The 20,924-nt window shown below is 44.0% G+C and overlaps 1 protein-coding gene across 3 annotated transcripts in view; it reads left to right on the top strand.

Annotated features, from left to right (window-relative positions):
* Nucleotides 1-20,924, top strand: part of RABL6 (RAB, member RAS oncogene family like 6) — an 81,112-nt gene that overhangs the window by 8,307 nt on the left and 51,881 nt on the right. The gene's annotated exons all lie outside the window — the stretch shown is intronic.

Here is a 20,924-nt window from a genome sequence, read left to right as displayed (position 1 = left end):
TGATTTATTTTTTTCCCCTTTTAATTAAAGGGAACTTTAACTGAGAGGGATATGGAAGTTTCCTTTTAAACGATACATATTGCCTGGCAGTCCTGCTGATCTCTTTGGCTGCAGTAGTGGCTGAATCACACACCTGAAACAAGCATGCAGCTAATCCAGTGTGACTTCAGTCAGAGCACCTGATCTGCATGCTTGTTCAGGGGCTGTGGCTAAAGTATTAAAGCGGTATTGTCACCATAAAAATCAAATTTCAACAGCAACTGGTCTGTGTATTAAGTGATGAAGATGCTAATCCTGCGTTCAAAACTTTTTCTGCTGTTATGGTTTGGAGTTATCACATACATTAGGAGCACTAGCCCTTTAATAGCCATTGCTAAACAGTTGTATGCTGGGGGGTCTTTTTATCTATAATATATTCTTCCTCTTCCCTTTATTTCCCTGCCTAGCTGCCTTGCTGAAACACAATCCTTTGCTCACTTGTGTTTACAAGCAAGGCTGAGGTGACTCAGGGATTGGAGGAGAAAAGAAAAAAAAAGTTAGAGACTCTGTAACAAAAATGTCAGCCTTATTTCTAGCCTACAAGTTCCTATACCTGTTCTAATGTGGTCTGTCTTACTGCAGCCTTTCCTAGTTGCACAGTGGCTGTATTAGCTCTGTTATATAATCTAATCTTCTTTCCTATTACGTCTTTGTTGGCTCAGGCAGGAATGTGCTGCTCTGCTTGTGATAGGATAGAAGCTATACACACCCTCTCCACACCCCCTCCAGGCTCTGTAAGAGTCACACACTGAGCTCCTCTCAGCCTATCACATGCTGGTTAGCAGCCATGTTTTTGATTGTAAACACTGCCTAAAACTGGCAATTACAAGCCAGGATTGCAGCAGGGAGAGACAGAAACAGCGCAGAGGGGCCCAGGAGAACATAATGTATAGAATGGTAAGCTTTTTATTGTAAGAATTTTAGAGTACAGATTCTCTTTAAGGTGTTAAATCCACAATGGATGGATGGATGGATTGATCAGAGAGCAATTTGCTTTTCAGTTACAATTTGTAAGTTTTTTAACCCTTTAATCCTCTATTTAGAACTGGGTTATAATTCTTGATTAAAAACAAACAAACCTGCAAACGATTGCTGGTATTTTGTGTTTCCCCCTGTGTTTCCCCCTGTGTTTCCCCCTGTGTTTCCCCCTGTGTTTCCCCCTGTGTTTCCCCCTGTGTTTCCCCCTGTGTTGCCCCCTGTGTTGCCCCCTGTGTTGCCCCCTGTGTTGCCCCCTGTGTTGCCCCCTGTGTTGCCCCCTGTGTTGCCCCCTGTGTTGCCCCCTGTGTTGCCCCCTGTGTTGCCCCCTGTGTTGCCCCCTGTGTTTCCCCCTGTGTTTCCCCCTGTGTTGCCCCCTGTGTTGCCCCCTGTGTTGCCCCCTGTGGAGTGGAAAGCATCGTGTCTGTTAAATGTTGCATTGGCTGAGGCTGTCATATGAGCCTCATGTGACTGCAGCCATTGAATGCTTTTAGCCTCACGCAAAACTTTGTTCTGGTAGGAAAACACTGCAGCCTTGTTATTTATAAACCATGGAAAATAGGTTTCGCTTCTTCCTGGAAACATCTGCTGATATCTGATCAACATCTGCTGCAAAACTTCAGTTTCAGAGTTTTATTTGTGAAGAGTTTAGACCTGCTGCCTAAAGGTGGCCATGCATCTAGCGAGTGAGCGGCCGATCGACCATCCGATTGCAAAATCACGAACAGGATGAAAATCGATGCCACCACAAGCGTGCCCGATCTATGATTCAATTTTGGGCCAAAATTGATCGATTGTATCAATCAGATATGCCGGGCTGCCGTGGTCTATCAGGTGTGCGGCAGTAAAAGCGTGCAATACTGCAAATAATGAATCCCCCACCCGCTGTCTCTACCAAATGTAATATGTACCCCCCCCCCCCCCCCCCCCACAGTGCTATAAGGCCAGCAGCCACGTTGGGCTCCAGTAATATAGTATGGCACACAGGTTAAGTATCTTAAAGGACAACTGAAGTGGGAAAGATATGGTGGCTGCCATATTTATTTCCTTTTAAACAATACCAGTTGCCTGGCAGCCCTGCTGATCTATTTGGATGCAGTAGTGTTTGAATCGCACCAGAAAAAAGCATGTGGCTAATATGGTCAAATTTGACAATGTCAGAGCACCTGATCGGCTGCATGCTTGTTCAGGGGCTGTGGCTAAAAATATTAGAGGGAGAGGATCAGCAGGACAGCTGGGCAACTGGCTTTGAAAGGTAATAAATATGGCAGCCTCCATAACACTCTTGTTTCAGTTGTCCTTTAAAGAGAACCCGAGATGGGATTTCATTATGTTAGTGGGGCACAGAGGCTGGTTGTGCACACTGAGACCAGCCTCTGTTGCCCCATGGTGTGCCTCCAAGTCCCCCCTGCACGCCGCTATACCCCCCGCAGTGCTGGTGACACACAGCGTGTCGCCAGCACAATGTTTACCTAAGTGCTGTCAGTCAGCGCCTCTCCCCGCCTCCTCCGCATCGGCGCTACCCGCCCGCGTCCCTTCCCTCCCGCTGATAGGAGGGAAGTGACGCGGGCGGGTAGCGCTGATGCGGAGGAGGCGGTGGAGAGGCGCTGACGGACAGCGCTTAGGTAAACATTGTGCTGGTGACGCGCTGCATGTCGCCAGCACCGCGGGGGGTATAGCGGCGTGCAGGGGGGACATGGAGGCACACCATGGGGCAACGGAGGCTGGTCTCAGTGTGCACAACCAGCCTCTGTGCCCCACTAACATAATGAAATCCCACCTCGGGTTCTCTTTAATGCATGGACACCGGGAGGGGGGAGATGCAGCAAGGGGGCAACACAAGGCAGATTCCCAAAAAATTTCATGTTGGAATCAATCGGGAATCGGCCTGCGGTTTTTTGTAGCAAACTGATCTGTCTCTTGATCGATCGACTGCCAAAATTGCTTGAATTTTCTCTATCTTCAGCTAAGGCAGCCTTTTATTATGTATTTACATAGCACTGACATCTTCTGCAGCATGTTACAGAGTACATAGTCATGTCACTAACTGTCCTCAGAGGAGCTCACAATCTAATCCTACCATAGTCATAGTCTAATGTCCTACCATATTATTATTATTATGTATTTACATAGCACTGACATCTTCTGCAGCACGTTATAGAGTACATAGTCATGTTACTGACTGTCTTCAGAGGAGCTCACAATCTCATCCTACCATAGCCATAGTCTAATGTCCTACCATATTATTATTATTATTATTATTATTATTATTATTATTATTATTATGTATTTGTATAGCACTGACATCTTCTGCAGCACATTACAGAGTACATAGTCATGTCACTGACTGTCCTCAGAGGAGATCACAATCGAATCCTACCATAGTCATAGTCTAATGTCCTACCATATTATTATTATTATTATACACTTATATAGCGCTGACATCTTTTGCAGCACATTACAGAGTACATAGTCATGTCACTGACTGTCCTCAGAGGAGCTCACACTCTAATCCTACCATAGCCATAGTCTAATGTCCTACCATATTATTATTATGTATTTATATAGCGCTGGCATCTTTTGCAGCACATTACAGAGTACATAGTCACGTCACTGACTGTCCTCAGAGGAGATCACAATTGAATCCCTACCATAGTCATAGTCTGTCCTATAATGTGAGCGTTGTGGTAAAAAATTGTCATGGCAGTGCACTACGTGAACGCTGTATGCTGCTATGCACTATACTTGCGCTGTATACTTGAATTATGTACGGTTACCTGCTTAACATTACTGTCTGTTATGATTGTTATATTGACTGTGTTTTTTGAGCAACTGCCAAGCCAAATTCCTCACATGTGTAAACTTACTTGGCCAGATAAAATCTGCTGCTTAGTGTATGTGTAAAATGCGACATGCTTGTGTGAGTGGCCCGGAGGCCAGTATTGGAGTGGAACCATTTAACTATTCAGAAGGCCTGGAGGAAATCTAGGCAAACTGCAGACAGACTTGTCCCAGCCCAGTGCTGCTTGCTAATTTTCTCTAAAGTCATTTTCACATCGAAAATTTGATTTTCAATTTCAAAAATATATTTATAAAAATACATTGGGATTGATTCACAAAGGTTACTTATTTTTCACCTTAACTGTAAGGCGTGCTAATGCAGGAGATTAACAAATGAGAGATAATTCATGAGATAAATAGATAAGGAGAGCTAAACCATGATTTAAGTCAGTTAAGGAGAGTTATACAATGAATTATGTCAGTTAACCTCCCCAGGTCTGCCTCACGCCGGTGGGCGTGGCCACGGTGGCAGCCCCAGGACCGCCTTTAACGATCATTGGCGTCAAGTCCTGGGGCTGCAGTTTGCAGGAGATCATGTGCAGGCTGCATGCGCATCTCCTGCTTGGGGGGCGGAGCTCCGCCCCGCCTTCAGTCTCCGTCTAATTAACATGTACAGCGCTGCGATCAGCAGCAGCGCTGTACTGGGGACAGCCGTGTGACTCGGCTATCCCCTCCTGAGGCTGGGGAGTGATCGGCTGTCATAGGCTGATCACGCTGATTGGCTGGCGGGGGGGGGGGGGGGGGAGGGAGGGAGCAGGGTAGACAACATAAAAAATAGGCATTTTTTTTTTTTAAAAGTACTATAAATATTGATAAAAAATAAACAAACACAGGGGCGGTGGTCAGATTCCACCAACAGACAGCTCTGTTGGTGGGGAGAAAAGAGGGGGCGGAATCACTAGTGTGCTATGTTGTGTGGCCCTGCAGCTTGGTCTTAAAGCTGCAGTCGCCAATTTTAACTAAACCTAGCCTTTAGGGGGGGGGGGGGGGGGTCTAGCACTGTGGTCCTGAAGTGGTTAAGGAGAACTAAACCATGATTTAAGTGGCGTGCATGAAGAATGGGCGCCAGGAAAAAAAAAGAACCCAGCTGGATAACAAAATAGCGCTAGTAGATAACGAAATCTTAATAACAATAAATATGGTTGTCAAACTTGGTTAATGATAAACCATGAGTTAAATTAGATAAGGAGAGCTAAGCAATGAGTTAAGTCAGTTAAGGATAGATAAATGATGAGTAAAAGGGAACCTAAACTGGGAAGGATATGGATTTTTCCTTTTAAAATAATACCAGTTGCCTGACTCTCCTGCTGATCCTGTGTCTCTAATGCTTTCAGCCACAGCCCCTGAACAAGCATGCAGATCAGGTGCTCTGACTGAAGTCAGACTGGATTAGCTGCATGCTTGTTTCAGGTCTGTGATTCAGCCACTACTACAGCCAAAAAGATCAGCAGGACTGCCAGGCAACTAGTATTGTTTAAAAGGAAACAGCCATATCCCTCTCAATGTAGGCTCCCATTAATGGGTGCAGGTTGCTCACGTATCCTTCCAGTCCAGTGAGTAATTTATTTCTTCCTTTTTCACCACCAGGCAACTAGTATTGTTTAAAAGAAAACATTTATATCCCTCTCAGTTAAGGTTCCCTTTAAGTCATTTAAGGAGAGATAAATTGTGAGTTAATAAGTAAGGTGAGAGAATTCAACAGAAACACTTTGTGAATCAGGCCTATTGTATTTTTGCAATATGGGCAAAGAAAGTTTTGTTTCCGATGCGGAAATTCACAAAAAACGCAAAATAAAAAAAAATCACAAACGAATTACACAATTATTTTCAAAGGCACTTTTGCTGGAATTTTACATTACTTTCGGGAACATGAATATGCAAAAAGAGTGTCGGCATTTTCACTCATCGCTGTCCCAGCCAAGATTTTAACCTGGGACTCTTCCAAGGAATCGGCTGTGCAAGAAGAGATTCAAAACCAAAAAATAAAGGGAAGAGAAAACATATCTAGAAAAATACAAAATTAATTTTATTTATCAATCTCCACAATATATAAAATGGTTAAAAGACCAAGATCTGGCACACATGAGATTAGCACAAATGAGAAGGCTCTCCCTCCCCTATGACATCAGCATAGTGCCTTTATATATATATATATCTCTATATATATATATATATATATATATATATATATATATATATATATATATATATATATCTCTACATCTCTACATCTCTACATCTCTACATCTCTACATCTCTACATCTCTACATCTCTACATCTCTACATCTCTACATCTCTACATCTCTACATCTCTACATCTCTACATCTCTACATCTCTACATCTCTACATCTCTACATCTCTACATCTCTACATCTCTACATCTCTACATCTCTACATACATACATACATACATACATACATACATACATACATACATATCACACAGTCCAGCTCACGGTCACCTCAGCTCAAATGCACAGTACGCACAGTACACACTCGCAACACACACACACACACACCCCAAATTTTGGTTCTACTCCTGCCAGGCTTAATAACTGGCCAAAGCCTGCCCTGCGGAGTGCAGAGCTAAGGAAGGACTCTACTGTTCACGCAAACTGATACTTGTGGCTGGGCTCAGGACAGTGCACAGCGGGTGAAGGACTGTCACTGGATTGCTACTGGCTGCGCATAGCGGCAAAGTGCCGTAATATCTTCAAAACTGCTGCATTGACGATCACGTGACAGGATCGTCTTTTCCGAATTCGTGAGGCCGTGAGCCGTTACTGTATCTGCACAGCAGTTTCAGGAGAAGCACTGGACTGACCTGCAAGCTGCCCTCTCACCTCACTGACCCATGATCTGTTGTGTTAGGGCGTGCCACCTGGAGTCTTGCGGCAAACAGTTGGTGATCACGCGTTCCTTAGTCTCCAACTTTTTCTCTAGTCTCTCACCTAAATTGACATAATGCAGTAAGGTTTACAAACATGACAGACAATGAATGGCATCATGCTAAAGCTGGATTTGAAGAAAATCGGGAATTGAAATTGCAGTTTCTGACAGAAATCGTGCGATTCAATCTTTTCCTAAAATCGTTCAGGCCTATAGATGCCCATTCGTGGATCGCAATCTATGAACCGACTAGCCGAGCGGAACCTTCTGACTTCAAAGGATTCTCCACACAGATACAATTTCAAATGCTTGCCACCACGTGCGAGTCAGCGCATGATCGTATCTATCATAATGCACTGAGAACACTGCAACTTAACCCTTAGATGTATGTAGGGGTCGAAGCCAGATCTGTCTATCTGTGCCCGATTCAAGCATACGTGTTATAGATGCAAAATGCTATAGAACACCAGGTAACGGTTTTTCAAGTACAATTGTATATGTTGAGGAACAGGTCATAACCGTTAAAATGGAGTGAAAGAGGATCCGCAAGCACAGTGAAGTGATAAAAGCTGGTATTCTTTATTGAAAAAAGCCACAGAAAATGACACAGAAAAGGCCACAAAATGACTGACGCATATCGGGCTCAAAGTTCGCCCTTAATCATAGTCATGCAATTTCTGTAAAGAGGCGGGGACTTTATAGCCGGAGGAGAGGGGAGGGAGACAAAACTCACACCCACTCCACCAGCAAAAGCCGCACACCTCTTAAAGAAACAGAGTACATCTTATAATAAAAATTACTGAATAGAATTATAGAATTATTACAAAAATGCAAAAGCTGTAACAGAGTTATTTTAAAACCGTTACAATGCTTTTTAAACGTTTTAATAACAAATGTATTACACACATTTACATAAACTAACATATAACACAAAGCATAAAAAAAAGGGAGTAAATGAGGTTTTTTACTTAATGTATATTCTGGCGTATTAGACTACTTTTTAACCCTTGAAAATCTTCTGAAAAGGGGTCGTCTTATACGCTGGGTGTCATTGATGCCGGGTGATACGCCCATTCCTGTTACCGCCTCTCAGATCTCGCTGCTGAGGACTGTAGTGAAGCGGCGCAGGTGCACATGTGTGAGATCTGAGAGGCAGAGAAGGAGGCAAATAGGATACAAGGGTAGGCCAGATGGGTGAAAGAGGCGTGTTTTATGGGCACAGCACAATCTTTTCTTCTATACAGGTAGACAAGGAGAGCTGACCAATCCACTTAGAAAGAGTTGACCAATCCAATCAGTCAATCGGCTATATACTGTTATATACTGGGTACCACATACAGTACAGCACCAGTATCTGTTCATACATAGCATCAGTATATGATGTTTTTTTATTTTTTATTTGGTGTGCGTTGGAAGAGCGGTAGTCTTATACGGCGAGTATATCCCAAACTCTATATTTTAAATGGAAAAGTTGGGGGAGTCGTCTTATACGCCCAGTCGTATAGCAGGCATTGCTATCATAGTCCTTGAAACAAAGCATGTGTTCGGTCCTCCCAGGAACGCATGCCTGGAGAAAGTTCCTTGTTGATGGAATTTTGGAAGACCATGTTCGTTGAGAGACCAGACTTTTATAGAATCTGACTTTGTGGGCTGTCTTTCCCTAAAAACTGGGTGTGTATACCCCCTGGTGAAGGTAGGCAAAACTTTTTACAGGCAAAAAAATGAGTTTATCAATAACCTTCGCCATTTCTTTATGGATTGGCCTACAGTGAATCCTAGAGCAGATTTGTAGCCTGCGACCAATGCTTAATAAAATGGCACTAAATATCGATAGGTTAACGTGTGGTCAGAAAACGCTGAATAACTCAGTTTCCATAGCAGCTAGAATGCTAAAATTTAGACGAGTTATAATCCGGTTTTGTGAAACCCGTGGCTATCTTTGTCTTGTGTCTGAGATAATACCTTCTCTAGATATTAAGAACTGAGATTTTCCTATTGTCAAATTAAAAATTTTGGAGGGAGGCTTTGAGAGGGAGGTTATCCGATGCTGCTGGCTCCCAAGAGCACTATTTGCCAGTAACACCTCTATGTGAAATGCTTCCTATTCAGAGTGGGTGATGAGGAGAGAATACAATACAATAACATTTCTATAGCGCTTTTCTCCCATAGGACTCAAAGCGCTCAGGCTCTCTCAGATTCAGTAATTGGTAGTAGGATGAAGTATTCACACAACAAAAGTTATATTTCTGCAAATGCCAAACTGAACAGGTGGGTTTTCAGTCTGGATTTAAACACGTCCAGGGATGGAGCTGTCCTGATCTGTTGAGGTAAGGAGTTCCAAAACAGAGGGGAAGCATGCAAAGAAGGGAGAAAAAAATTGCTTCTTGTACATTAAAAGGTGAAACTGACGGTAGGTTTGCTGGACCATACGGAAATCGGTGGCGAATACGCACGAAGTTCCGTAGTGTTCATCACCGTTAACCCTATGTCTGCTTTCATAAAAGCTGGCAGTAGACACACTACACATTTATTGCAGGATTTCTATTAGCTGTAACAAATGTTTTTCTTCGACCAACCCCTGCAGCCACCCTGTGCCTGCGGCGTCAAACCGATCCTCCGGTCCCTCGCCGCAGCTAAGTTTCATTTTTGCCGATTGATCAGTTGGCGGGCCACTGCGCCTGCGCATCCTTGTACGCGTTCACGTTGGTGAAAGCATCTTGAAAAGGCACAGCTTAAAGGTTATGCTGTTGCTGATTTTTTTGCTGTGCTGTGCAGTGAGCCATGATTCATACAGGCCCTGCCCCCCTCAGAGGTAAACAGAGATAGTGTACACAGCAGGAGATTAAATGTGGAGGTGGAAAACCTTTTCCTGCTACGAATGACATGAGTGACGTCCGCAGTCTGATGCACACACCCTGCAGAGCAAATACCGATACAGTCCACCACACTTTGAGCCCATTCACCTGGCAAGAGCCCATTCACTTGGCAAGCGTCACTAAGTACAGACAGTGTGACACTGGGGGGGATGGGGGGAGTGGCCTTATCGCAGCCTGCAGATGGTAAATAGGAAATACCTCCTATATATATTGCTGAACCTTCTATGATTGGACACATATAAAGGTGCCTTCACACTCCTCTTTTTTTTTTTTTTGTCCGTTTTTGCATGTTTTTTTTTTCATTGCGCCTTCACCGCCGATCTAAGGTCTGAATTATGCACAGAGTTAGCTGCAGGGGGTTCCGCCTTTCTGGGGAATGGGGGCAGAAGCAGGAGAGGTAAATTGTCCGCAACAGCGATGGGGGGGGGGGGGGCGAGCAGCGAGCGCTCCCAGCTCTTATTTTCAGGGATGTCTTATTTCAGGGGAAAAACGGTATGCAAATTCTTGCATTTGATATGCGAACATCTGCTGGCGGGTACTTACCTTGAGAGGGGGAAGCCTCAGGGTCCCAATGAGGCTTTCCCCATCCCTGTAGCTGCAGGCAGTCCAGCGCTGGCTCCCCCGAAGTCTCCGGCAATCCTGGCTCGACAAGGCTTGCTATATTTACCTTCCCTGGCTCCAGCGGGGGCGCTATAGTGGCTCTCAGCACGGAGATGGGCGGAAATAGCTGATCTCTGTCGGGTCCGCTCTATTATGAAGGCGCAGGAGACTTGCGGCTATCTCCACCTATCTCCCAGCGGAGAGTCGATACGGTGCCTGTGCTGGAGACGGGACTGTAAATATTTACATCCCCGCTGTTCAGAGAGGCACAGCGAGACTGCCGTGGGACACAGGAGGACGGGGAAGCCTCGATAGGATCCGGAGGCTTCTCCCACCTGAGGTGAGTACCCCCTAGGGGAACTTTTTTTTAGTTACAGGTTCTCTTTAAAGTAAACCTTAACCCTGGTACATTAAAAAGTTTCACTTACCCGGGGCTTCCCCAAGCCCCCTGCAGCCAGCCGATCCTTGTGTGTCCTAAGCCGCGGTGAGGATCGGAGGACACTCGAGGATCGGCGTGGGCACAGGATGGCTGCAGGGGCTCGGGGAAGCCCCGGAAAAGTGTAACTTTATGTACCAGGGTTAAGGTTCACTTTAATGTTGACTTGCAACTTACGTGATTCATGTGTCCGTTCCCAAAAAAAGCACATGTAGGCAATTTTTTTTCTGCAAAAATCTTTTATGTGAAGTGCGATGCCATTGACTTGCATCAGATGTGTGACAAAAACGAATTTCGGAAACGCGCAGTTTGCATATACTATACATTTTGTCATGTGTGAAGAGGGTCAAAGGAGTATGGTGTTCCCTGCTTTGTTGCCCTCCCTGTAGTATGTTTCCAGCTCTGTTGACCACCCCCTGTTGTATGTTCCCAGCTTTACTTGGGGCCTCCTGTAGTATGTTCCCAGCTTTACTTGGGGCCTCCTGTAGTATGTTCCCAGCTTTGTTTGGGGCCTCCTGTAGTATGTTCCCAGCTTTGTTTGGGGCCTCCTTTAGCTTTGTCTGGGGCCTCCTTTAGCTTTGTCTGGGGCCTCCTGTAGTATGTTCCCAGCTTTGTCTGGGGCCTCCTGTAGTATGTTCCCAACTTTGTCTGGGGCCTCCTGTAGTATGTTCCCAGCTTTGTTTTGGTCCTCCTGTAGTATGATCCCAGCTTTGTTTGGGGCCTCCTGTAGCTTTGTCTGGGGCCTCCTGTAGTATGTTCCCAGCTTTGTTTTGGTCCTCCTGTAGTATGATCCCAGCTTTTTTTTCGGGGCCTCCTGTAGCTTTGTCTGGGGCCTCTTGTAGTATGTTCCCAGCTTTGTTTGGGGCCTCCTGTAGTATGTTCCCAGCTTTGTTTTGGTCCTCCTGTAGTATGATCCCAGCTTTTTTTTCGGGGCCTCCTGTAGCTTTGTCTGGGGCCTCTTGTAGTATGTTCCCAGCTTTGTTTGGGGCCTCCTGTAGTATGTTCCCAGCTTTGTTTTGGTCCTCCTGTAGTATGATCCCAGCTTTTTTTTCGGGGCCTCCTGTAGCTTTGTCTGGGGCCTCTTGTAGTATGTTCCCAGCTTTGTTTGGGGCCTCCTGTAGTATGTTCCCAGCTTTGTCTGGGGCCTCCTGTAGTATGTTCCCAGCTTTGTTTTGGTCCTCCTGTAGTATGATCCCAGCTTTGTTTGGGGCCTCCTGTAGCTTTGTCTGGGGCCTCCTGTAGTATGTTCCCAACTTTGTTTGGGGCCTCCTTTAGCTTTGTCTGGGGCCTCCTGTAGTATGTTCCCAGCTTTGTTTTGGTCCTCCTGTAGTATGATCCCAGCTTTGTTTGGGGCCTCCTTTAGCGTTGTCTGGGGCCTCCTGTAGTATGTTCCCAGCTTTGTTTTGGTCCTCCTGTAGTATGATCCCAGCTTTGTTTGGGGCCTCCTTTAGCTTTGTCTGGGGCCTCCTGTAGTATGTTCCCAGCTTTGTTTTGGTCCTCCTGTAGTATGTTCCCAGCTTTGTTTTGGTCCTCCTGTAGTATGATCCCAGCTTTGTTTGGGGCCTCCTTTAGCTTTGTCTGGGGCCTCCTGTAGTATGTTCCCAGCTTTGTTTTGGTCCTCCTGTAGTATGTTCCCAGCTTTGTTTGGGGCCTCCTTTAGCTTTGTCTGGGGCCTCCTGTAGTATGTTCCCAGCTTTGTTTTGGTCCTCCTGTAGTATGATCCCAGCTTTGTTTGGGGCCTCCTGCAGCTTTGTCTGGGGCCTCCTGTAGTATGTTCCCAGCTTTGTTTGTGGCCTCCTGTAACTTTGTCTGGGGCCTCCTGTAGCTTTTGTCTGGGGCCTCCTGTAGTATGTTCCCAGCTATGTTTGGGGCCTCCTGTAGCTTTGTTGGGCGCTGAGTATTGCAATCCCAGCTTGCTTAAAAACCATAAACAGAGTATGAGACTACTTGTGATTGCTGACAGTTTGGCGTCTGCATTGTGACTGGTAGATCATCAGCAACTTCTGAAGGCAAATGCAAGAGATGACAAACTAGCTGGTTATAGCTGTACACATACGTAGGTATAACATTTTTCTACATCGACTCCCAGAGACCTGGAGTAGCAACGTCCGTGTAACCAGATCCGAGTCTCTGTGAAGGTTCCCACTTATCCAGGCCACAGAGTCTACAGAGGAAGGCTGCATTATTCTCCTTTGGACAGACCTGAATTACTAGTTTTCATGTTAACTGGCCTCTTATCTTTACAGAATGTCATTCAGCACTCAGGATGTGATATTATTACAATTGTTAAATCCTGCTATTGCTTTTTTCTTAAAACACTGCTGGATAAATAGAACACATCAATGGCTTTGTCAACAGCTGTAAAACTGAATGTAGCGGTTTGTCTGATGACTGTCAGTGGCAATGAAGCGGAATTCACCACACTGGTACCTCCGCAATGGACATCAGTGCTGGAAGAGGAACTTTCACCCAGGACTGAACTTCATCCCAGTCAGTAGCTGATACCCCCTTTCCCATGACAAATCTTTACCTTTTCTCAAATAGATCATCAGGGGAGTCTGTATGGCTGATAATGTGGTGAAACCCCTCCCACAGTGTGATGTCATGGCCACGGTCCTGACAGTTTCCTGTCTGTGAACCTTATTGCAATTTGGTAAATGACGCCGGCTTCCAACTTACAAGCAAGCAGTACCTTCCTCTATACGCTCACCACATGAACTAATTACATGGCGAATATCAATCATTCCTTCATCTTCTGTTTTTTAACTTCTGATTTTGGGATGTATCAATTGTTTTCCCCCCTTCTGCTATCTTTCAGTAAAGTTCCTCTTTAACCCCTTCCCGACTGCCTAAGGCAGATAGGCGTTGTGAAAGTTGCAATGTCAAGAGCGTTGGGCGGAGACTAGCGGGGATCGCACGCACTTCCCCGCTTTAGTTGTGGAGCAGCCTGCTAGCTCGCGATTGAAAGGGGGGGGGGGGCTGTAAGTAGAAGAAAAATAACAAAATTTTATAAAAAGAAAAATTTACTTTGCAGCAGCAATCAGATGCCACCTACAGAAAGCTTTGTTGGTGGCAACAAAAGGGAGGCAGATCCATTTCTGTGCTGAGTTGTATGGCTCTGCAGCGTGCTGTTAAAGGGAACCTGAAGCAAGTAAAATGATTTAAAACAAACACATGACGTAGCTGCAAATAAATATAACATACTACCTCGCCGTCAGTTCCTATCAGAGGCTCACCATTTGCTTCTTAAAGCGGATCCGAGATGAAAAACTAACTATAACAAGTAACTTGTCTATATATCTTATCTAAAGTTTAGATCGTTTACACAGCAAATCTAGCTGCAAACAGCTTCAATAGAATATGATTATTTTTTTCCTGTGATACAATGACAGCAGCCATGTTGTTTGTAAACATTACACAGAGGCAGGCTTATCTGCGTCTTCAGCACTCAGCCTGTGAAAAAAACCTAATACCCCTCCTCCTCCCTCCTCCCCTCTGCCTCTGAAATCTCTGGCTGGTAATACCTCCCCCTCCTCCTGCCCAGACTGAGCTCCCATAAGCCCTTGCTACTGTCTGAAAATGCCAAGGCTCTCTGAAAAACTGTGGGTGAGGCTTGTTTAGTTTATAGGGAATTAGAGTGTTAAAACAAAAACAAAAAAGTATTTGGCTTTAGGCCTTATAAACTATATGAAAGGAACACAATTATACAATGAGTAAAAGTTCATCTTGGATCCACTTTAAGGGGCCCATACACTGGGTCGATTTCAGCCATCGATCGATATATAGAATCGACAGATCAGAAATCGATTTTATCAAATACCCCATTCAATGGATTTGATCTATCTGACAGGATGGAAGATCTAGATCGGTCTGCTGGTAGCAGATCAATGGCCCATAGAGTTGCATTGTATCTAATGGTCCAATAATGCATTTAGATCGATTTCCAATAATTTCATTCTGAAAATCTGTTCCTAGTGTGTGGCACACATCAGATAGATTCCTGTCAGATTGGACTTGACAGGCATCTGACAGAAATCTAGCTAATGGTCAGATCTGCTGCAAATCTATAAGTGTATGGCCACCTTTACAGCAGGACTGTGGAGTCGGAGCAATTTTGGGTGCCTGGAGTCGGGAAAAAATGCTCCGACTCCTAATGAATTTGTAACTGTAATTAAAATAGAAAATATGATAAAATGTTCCATTTCTCAGATAATAGTCATTAAAAATACAGTATATACAGTAATAGCTGTGCTTAGTCCACAAAAATGAAATAAACCAATTAAAATTAGTTACTTGTGCTGCTTCAATAAAGCAGTCCCCGTATTTTTAAAGTCAGATATACATATCTGATTGTGACTGTATATATGATGTGTACACAGTAATCTCTTATATATACTAAATAACATCTATGCTGTAAGAATAAAGCCTGATGTGTAGCTGTGTCACTAATAGAGATGGTCAATGAGATGGAAATAATTCTGCACTGATGCTGATTTATGCAAATGTATGCACTCCTTTGCTGATGAAATCAAATAATTTGATATGTTAAAATTTGGTTTGGTGACTATGAATTAAAGGGTACCTGAGGCGAATTAAACGAAAAGCTTTATACATACCTGGGGCTTCCTCCAGCCCCCTTCAGGCCATTCAGTCCCTCGCTGTCCTCCTCCGCCACCTGGATCTTCTGCTATGAGTCCTGGTACTTGAGCCAGTCAGAGCAGTCTGGCTACGTGCCACTTCCACAGCCTGGAGCGTTCTGCACCTGCACAATAGTGCTGCACAGGTGTAGTACGCTCCTGGCGGCGGAGTGTGTGCATGCGCACTACACCAGACTGGCTCAAGTACCTGGACTCATAGCAGAAGATCCAGGTGGCGGAGGAGGACAGCGAGGGACTGATTTGCCTGAAGGGGGCTGGAGGAAGCCCCAGGTATGTATAAAACTTTAATTTCATCTGTCTCAGGTTTACTTTATTACATAGTAGTACTATACTCTACATATGCACTTCCCACAGAGCTGCAGGGAATCCACTGAGAATGTTGTGCACATTGAACAGAGAGGTGTTGTCTGTCACCCATAAACCTTGTTCAGATTGTGCATGAAGAATGTGTAATAGAGGAAGAATCTCCTCATTCCCCTGCAGAGTATCTGCACATCACTCTTACATGTACCCACAGTTTCATTGCCTAGGGCCTGATAGATGTTCTTTGTTCCGGTCTGTACCTTTTACAAGTACTCTTACCAAGGACTAGTTTTAGTCTAAAGGGAATAAATATAGTAGTCTACATATCCTTCTCACTTCAGTTGTCTTGTAAAATTCCTAAGCGTTGGCAGTTAAGAGACAAATTTCACGTTACATACTGTTAATCAACAAAATTGTAATATGCAAATTAGGAGTCGGAGTCGGAGGAATCCTAAACTGAGTAGTCGGAGTCAGGTGGTGGATTTTTGGACCGACTCCACAGCCCTGCTTTACAGTGATCCCTTCCAATTCTGACAATATTTTGTCAGACTTGAAATATAGCAGTTGCTGTCAGTTATATATCAACTGTTGTCAGTTACAAATGAATGTGCAAGGCAATGTCCATGTTTCCCTATGGCTCAAGTAGGCGATATAACAGTTGAACAGTGTGCTGACCAGGAAGCTGTTAGGGGGTAATGGCCATTTTCAAAATGGAGGACAGAAAATTCAGTTGATTACAGTGGACAAATGGGACGCAGGAGAGGAGAAAGAGATTGATGAGGAGACTACACAGGAGGCAAATATGATATGTTTAGGTTTATTTTGACTTTTCAGTTCAGGTTCTCTTTAAAGCTGCAGAGCACTCAATTGTAAAAAAATTGCCTGGTCACTAGCGGGGTGTAAGCCTGTGGTCCTTAACCTCCCTAGCGTTCTGGACGAGCTGAGCTTCATTTTCAGTTATACAGGTTTTTTTTTTTTTTTTTTTTTTTAATAACATTGCATCGTTCTGTGACATTTGCAGTTTAGAAACCACACTCTGTATGTTAAGCTATAAAACAAGGCAGAAATAATAAGCCTTTGAACTTTCCTGCTGTAAAACCTTCTCATAGTTGTCTCTCACGTTTTATTGGTTATGTAAGTGCTTTAAAAATCAGGACTGTATTAGCGGGTCGAAGAGCTCAGAGACGCTTTTTTGCATAGATTTTTTTTTTTTACTTTTTTAAAGGTTTATTTTAACTCTTCTTGTACTGGCAAACAACACAAGACTTTTTTTTAATTTGCTACTAATGTTCTATTTCTTAAAGGGACACTATCGATTGACAGGTTTTTTTTTTTTTTTCAATTGAGATAGGAAATGTTTGGGAAGTGCTGCTAAGTGTTGTTGTAAACATCTGAATCCTGTTTACTGTTATCTAATCCCTTTCACACTTTTCTGAGGGCAGTCTGCTGAAATTCTGACCACAGACTCAGCCATGAGGGGAGGGGAGATTCCCTTCACGGTGCACCATTAACCCTATGTGTGCAGAGAGCTCAGTCAGAGACAGGCAGCGCTTTCTCTCACAGAGAGCAGAGGAAATGTATCTTATGTGCAACATAAATATTTGTAATACTGTAGTGTGTGAAACCTGATACCTGTTTTCAAATCTGCTTCAATAATACACCGTTCTTAGCATGTCAGACTGCAGAGATTCATACCTCTGCAAATGAGACATTCCAAACTTAGCTAAGATCTGCACATAATGAATTACAGCTTTTGCCTCTGATATTTAACATGAAAAGTAGGACAATGTTTACACAGCTACTTAGACATTATTTGTACACTGTCATTTTAGAACACATGGTTTGATAGAGTTCCTTTAAAGAGGAGCTGTCAGCCATACTATCTCTGGAAAAAAAAACAAATATAGAAGAAGATAAATACGGTACTTGCTCTACTTACATAACATATGTATTGCACTGTCCACGTTATGATTCCTGTGAATTTTTTTAAAGGAAAAGTAGAGAATCCTATTCTAGACAGTTTTCATATTTACTGTGGCTATTTTGAAGCCAGTCGTGATGTAATATCTGCCCTTAGTCTCCTCTGCCTGATTTGCCCGCCCTTTACTATATAATGTGCATTGTTTCAGCCTGAGAAATTTTGGCCAATCAGAGAGGAACAGAGGTGTGGTAGGGGAAACCAGGAGGGAAAGAGGCTTCAGCCAATCAGGCTGCATTAGTTAAGTCTGAGGGGAAGTAGAGAAGCAAAAAAAGACAATCCAGCATGCCCTGCATCTTCTCTTTTGTGTACCAAATTTTCTGCGTACCAAATAAGAGTCAGGTAAACTGGAGAATAATTTATCAACAAGAAAGGTAATAGAGATTTTAACTTTTGGATTGCCTGGTTAGCATCCTTATTACGTGTTTACCAGACAAAAATAAAGAATTGATTTTTGATTTTATGCCCGACAGTTACTCTTTAACTGTGCTACTCATACAATTCACTGGGCCAGATTTATCAAGAGTGTCTGAGACAAAATATTAGTAGGTTTTTAGAAATCCGTGCAGAACTGTCTCAGACATCCTAAGAAATCACTAGCTAGTGCAGATTCCTTCTTAAACCGTAAGGAATAGAAGGGGCTAGGAAGGTCTCTCAGGCAGTGCAGTGTGTGAGTGCAATTGCTGTTGCTGAGGTAACCAACACACCTGCTGTCAGCAGGCTCTGAGTGAGGGGGGAGGAGCCCTCCACAAATCACATCTAGCCTGCACTATCTGAAGAACTGCTAATGAGCACTTCTTAATCTGCAGCAGTTAAGGAATGGATTTGTACTTTTCTTAACTGTGCACTTTTCTTAACTGTGCAGCTCTAGAAATCCACACTAAACTGCCGCTATTACATAGGCTTTGGGAAGTTTCTTACTATCATTCAGAACTGTTCTTCTGCTGGTTAGAACCGTTTTAGAAGAAAAAACTGTCGGTAATGCGTAGATAAATCTCACCCACTATCTCATCAGTTTATTATCGCTTCAGGTTTGCTTTAAGCCAGTGATAACAGATACCCACGCTTATGTCATCGCCATACTGCTAGCTTTCAGACAGGTCAGACAGTTTTCCCTTTAGCTGTGTAGCTTGGAGATTTAAAGCGTATGTGACATGACGAGATAAACACGGGTACATAGAGTACTAAGTCTACTGTCCTTAGAACGTGCATATGTTGTAAGAGTTAAAGCGGATCCGAGATGAAAAACTAAATATAACAAGTGACTTGTCTATATATCTTATCTAAAGTTTAGATAGTTTACACAGCAAATCTATCTTCAAACAGCTTCAACAGTATATTAATATTTTTTCCTGTGATACAATGGGAGCAGACATGTTTTCTGCTTGTCACTATTACACAATTACACACACAGGCAAGCTTATCCGTATCTAGGCATGCTAATCTGCATATTCTGTGAAAACTCCACTCTTATCTCCTCCATTACACAGGCAACTGATCTGTATCTGCACTGCAGCTCTCAGATTGTGAAAACTCTGCCTCTGAAATCTATAGCTAGTAACACCTTTTTCACCTGCCCAGACTGAAATCCCACAATCCCTTGCAAGCGCCAAGGCACTCCGGAGAAGCTGTGGGTGTGGTTTGTTTAGTTTATAGGAAATTAGGGTATTAAAACAAAACAAGTATTTGGCTTGAGGAATGCCCTATAAACTATATGTAAGGAACACAATTATGCAAGGAGTAAAAGTTCATCTCGGATCCACTTTAATACACCAGGGTTTCATATATGCAAATGTGTACACTGAATGGCAGTGGAATGCAGCCATGGCTCTCCTGGTTGAGCAAACCATTCCTGTGAACAACCAGAGTGCTAAAATCCTCAAAGCTACTTACAGTATTTATTTTTGTTGAAAGCTGAATGAACCAGATCTTGCATCACACTGTGACTGCTGTATCAACTTCAGAGATCATATTTAACCCTGAAAATAAGAGTACAGGAAAGTGCTATATACTATTCCCACTGCACATACCAATTATGCATTATTATTAAAGGAATCATCAGCTAAAATAACAAAAAAAATCTGCTTTACTCGCCTGGGGCTTTCTCCAGCCCCTCGCAGTCGACTGTCCCACGCTGACTGCTCTCCGCCACCATCCCGGTCTCCGCACACGGTGCAGTGGCCGACCTCAAAGTCGTCCTTACTGCGCCTGCGTGAAGCGCTGCTGTCTATCAAGCCCACGTTGTCCACGGCTTACTGTGTAGGCGCAGTAAGGATGACCTCGAGGTTGGCCTCTGCCCCTGTGCGGGGAGCCTGGGACAGCGGCGGAGAGGGGAGCGGTCAGCGTGGGACAGTCGGCTGCAAGGGGCTGGAGAAAGCTCCAGGTGAGTAAAGTAAATTTTTTTTTTTTTAATTTTAGCTGATAATTCCTTTAAGAGGCCCTGTAGTGATGTAGTAGAACGCAGTAAATTATTCAGAATACTCACTTTTATGGTAATTTTCCTGGTTTCAGCAACAGAAACACTTCCTATATCTATATATTCTGTTTATTGTATGTAGCCCAGCCCACCCAGTGATGCTTAGCCTAGGCTTTTAGCTATGCAGAGTTCTCTCAGAGCGTTCTAGGAGAGGAGGCATTATTTTCATTAGCTTTGGTACTTTCAGTAAACAAACGTTCTGTCCCCCATGCAGAGGTAGATGGAGTGGAGTGAGTTTAGTGAATTACATGCATGTCATTAATTAGGAGCCAGAGGGGGCAGCATAGAGCAAGTGGCTACTGGGAGGAGGAGGAGGAGACCACATGCATGTCATGTAATTAGGAGCCAGAGGGGGCAGCATAGAGCAAGTGGCTACTGGGAGGAGGAGGAGGAGACCACATGCATGTCATGTAATTAGGAGCCAGAGGGGGCAGCATAGAGCAAGTGGCTACTGGGAGGAGGAGGGGGAGACCACATGCATGTCATGTAATTAGGAGCCAGAGGGGGCAGAATAGAGCAAGTGGCTGCTGGGAGGAGTCACAATGAGACTAGGTAAGTACTGGTATATTTACGCAGAGCTCAGCTGTGCCACTCTGCATGTGATTGGGAAGAGGGAGGAGGAACTGGCCTGCACAGCCCCTCCCCCCTTATTTCCGCACAATAGTAGGAGCTATTGTTAGGCCCCTGGGCATGTGTCTTGTTACACACTTATATGTACTTTGTAGCTTATTTTGTGTGCCTCTAGCTTCTTCTGTACATCACTGAAGGGGGACACTTAACCGTCCCAGAACCTAACCTCCTAGTGAACCCAGAGAAGTTGGAGATGCATTGGTACGTATGTCTGAGCTGTG

Source organism: Hyperolius riggenbachi, chromosome 8, assembly GCF_040937935.1.
Source record: "Hyperolius riggenbachi isolate aHypRig1 chromosome 8, aHypRig1.pri, whole genome shotgun sequence".
Lineage (NCBI taxonomy): Eukaryota > Metazoa > Chordata > Amphibia > Anura > Hyperoliidae > Hyperolius > Hyperolius riggenbachi.
The sequence above is the reverse complement of the archived record's forward strand: the minus strand, read 5'-3'. Positions and strand labels throughout refer to the sequence as shown.